Source organism: Pavona decussata, unplaced genomic scaffold, assembly GCF_977016875.1.
Source record: "Pavona decussata unplaced genomic scaffold, jaPavDecu1.1 SCAFFOLD_191, whole genome shotgun sequence".
Taxonomy (NCBI): domain Eukaryota; kingdom Metazoa; phylum Cnidaria; class Anthozoa; order Scleractinia; family Agariciidae; genus Pavona; species Pavona decussata.
Genome location: NW_028145600.1, coordinates 937,043 through 940,362, shown reverse-complemented (window position 1 = coordinate 940,362; position 3,320 = coordinate 937,043). Strand labels below are relative to the sequence as shown.

The following is a 3,320-nucleotide window of genomic DNA, read 5'->3' as shown; positions in this document are numbered from 1 at the left end:
TATTTCGAATTTTACAATATTTCTTGACATCGATTTTCATTAAACTGATGTATTGAAATATTTATCGATTAAAAACACATTTGTGTTATTTTGCTGTCCTACATCCTACATTAAAATTTCCTTCCAATTTCCTTCCTGAGTCTAGCGCAGTTATGTCCAGTCCAATATGTCTCTTCCAGAGACCTAGTCAATAAGACGATCCTAGGTAAAGGCAGATTATGCAGCCGAAAGCAGGATTTTTAAACTGTATTCAATCAATGAAGCTAGGCTGAGATGTCCCGTTCAACTTTGCGGCAGTGCCACACTATCCATCTGGTAGCTGTGGCTGCGACTGTACAACAGTCTCCACAATGCTGCACTGTTCACAGTCCCCTATTTTCCGTAGGATTTCCAAGACTCGTACGCTTCCATCGAACTCACGTCATCTTGGTTTGTAAAGGCGACCGCAACCTGGGGAAATGCCTAAGCTACCGAGGGGGCCCTAGTCAGGGTACGTTGAGTTTTTCCTCCTCCTCCTCCCTGCCCGCTCCCGCTCCCCTCGGTAGTTTTGACACCCTCCCCAGACATGTTCATTCGCAGAAGTAAAATTTTGATCTGTGAGCGCCGAACTCATTTTAAAAGTGCCGTGCTGATCTGCCTACATAACAGTTTTTGAGCCAATCACAAACCGGCATTTCAGACGACATTATCGCAAAATGACGTTAAACTCAGCTATATCAGAATGCTCCCCAGGATCGCGATAATGCAAGTAAGTCATCATTCATCATTTCTCTAGAATTGTTTCCTTTATTCTATCCTTCTCAATAGGTAACTAAAAACAGTGGGTAAATACAAATAACCATACTTGTAAACGTTCCTTAAAAATAACTTCAGCAAAATTTATCAATTGAAACGTCTCTATCAAAGCTATATAGAAAATACATGCACTGATGTCATTTCAAGAAGTGATTAATGCAATGAACTATGCTACATTTGAAGTTATAAAGCAACAAAGTGCTTCAGTGGTGATCAATAATAAATGATGTTCAAGCATTTGCGTCCAGAGAATAAACGAAGTTCGTTACCAACAATAGCAGGGGAAGTATTGTAACTACCAAATAGCTCTATGTTAAAATTATAGCTCAACCTAGCGCAAAGAGTAAGTAAAATAGTAAATACAAATAACCCTACTTGTTAACCTTCCTTAAAAATTACTTCAGCAAGTTTTAACAATTGAAAGGTCTCCACAAAAGCTACTTAGCAAATACGTGCACTGATGTCATTTCAAGAAATGATTTATGCAATGAACCATGCCACAGTTGAAATTATAAAGCAACAAATTGCTTCGGTGGTGATAGGGCAATAGCATGTTAAGTATTGTCGCTCCCAAATAACTTTAAATTAAAATTTCAGCGTAAAGGCTTAATCCAATGCAAAGACAAATTCAGCAAATTGCCCCTTTAAAAACGAGGTTTTTGCTCCTAAAAAGTCCCAAAATGAAAATTTCACCCCGGAGGATTCTACAGTGGCCACGCCACCCTGGCCATACCAGGAAGGGGGACCAGTTATTGAAGTGCCAATGCGGTACCTGATATTCGCTTTTAAAGCAACTGAAGGTTCGAACTCAATTTCAAAACCTTGATAATCTCCTATTACACATTGCATGTGCTTTGACGAAAACTGGCCGGTTTTAATTGCGATATCAACCTTATTCTTGGAACTGTACACATTCAGAGTCACTGAATATTCACTGCTGTCGCTACCAAAAAGACGAATTGCATGCAGCTTTATGTTTTTGTCTACAGAAAGACCCAAATACTCTGTCCAGTCGCCATTATTATGCCACCCGGTAGCTAAGGAGCCAAACCTACTAATTTTCTCAAATGACCCAGCTCTTTTGGTCTCACAAAAACCCACTGAACTATCAAGCACTGAATTAAAATACCCCACCAGGTTGCATATCTCTTTCTTACTAAGTATGTCACACTTTAGGATAACCCTTGCAAACTCTTTTTGTTCCATCACAGGAAAACGAATCCGTTCTCCAAGGATCCTTCTTTTCACGGATCCTTCTGCTACAAGACCCTGCTTTTCACATTCCTTTCCAGCCCAGCGATCAACAGCTTTGAACAATTCCACTTCCTTAATATTCAACTTTTCTTTCTCCACTAATTCTTCCAATACTGACCTCTCGATTGTCACGAAACCATCCGATTTCACAGCTTCCTCCGTTTCTTTCTCGATCACTTTCCAGCACTGATCCAAAAATATCTTTCTCTTCGTATTTCTGCGCGTCCAGCAAAACGGTAAACACGTTTGACCCGTCCAAGTTCCCTTGCAGGTAAGCGGAGCATTTGTCGGCCAAAGAAGGTAGCATGTATTTCTTCGCCAAATACATCAACTGCATCACATTGTCCGGTGTCAAGTTTGCCTCATCGCTGTATATGAAACGAAACAACTCCACTAGGCTCTCGTACTCACAATCAGAGATGTCGACAGAATCTTTTGTCTCCGCCAGTTCACCGTAAAACATGGCATAAAACACTGGACTACTGATCGCCAACATAAACTTGTGAGCCGGAATATTTTTACTTTCACTTCCGCCCTTGGAGTCTCGCACGACAAACTTCACATCGCTCAGTAGGTCTTGGTTAAATATGGACTTGCATCTTTCTTGGATAGTACTCCTGGCTGTTGATTGCCAAAAATCTTTTTTGAATGCACCAACAGACATGTTGAATTGAACGTTTCCTTCTTCCTTCGCTTCTAATACCGACCAGCTTTCGATTTCATGGAGAAAGTCACGGTATTACAGTTACGTCACGCATGCATTCAGATTGTAATATCGCAGGCTCAGTTTTGGTCCCAGTTTTGGTCGCGGTCGGGTTTTGGAGTGTGTGTGTGTGTGTGGGGGGGAGGGGGGGGGGGTGCTTAAGTGAACGCGTTAGCATGAAACAACTAGGGAATCCGGGGGCATGCTACCCCGCAAAAGTTTTAAACTTAAGTCTTTTAAAATGGCTAGGAATGCATCAAAAACTGTCAACATTCATGTAAATTTTTAATTGTATCAACCAAAATATGCATGTTTTCTTTTCATTTCTCTGAAACTTTCACCTCTCATTCTCAAATACTGTAAAAGTTGTCTATTCTTCGGGATTTTCTAGAGGTTAAAATGATTCTTAAAACGACATTTCGACCATTTTTAATGATCTTCCTCAGGGTTAGTGGACTTAGTTTTATGTCAACCCTGCGGAAGACCAGTAAAACTGGTCGAAACGTAGCTTTTTAGGACCATTTTAACCTCTAGAAAATCCCGAAAAATAGACAACTTTTACAGTGTT

General features: G+C 40.5%; 1 pseudogene; it reads right to left on the bottom strand.

Moving 5' to 3' along the window:
• Positions 1-747: 747 nt before the first annotated feature.
• LOC146462167 (BTB/POZ domain-containing protein 6-like) lies at positions 748-2,793 on the bottom strand (annotated as a pseudogene).
• Positions 2,794-3,320: the final 527 nt, after the last annotated feature.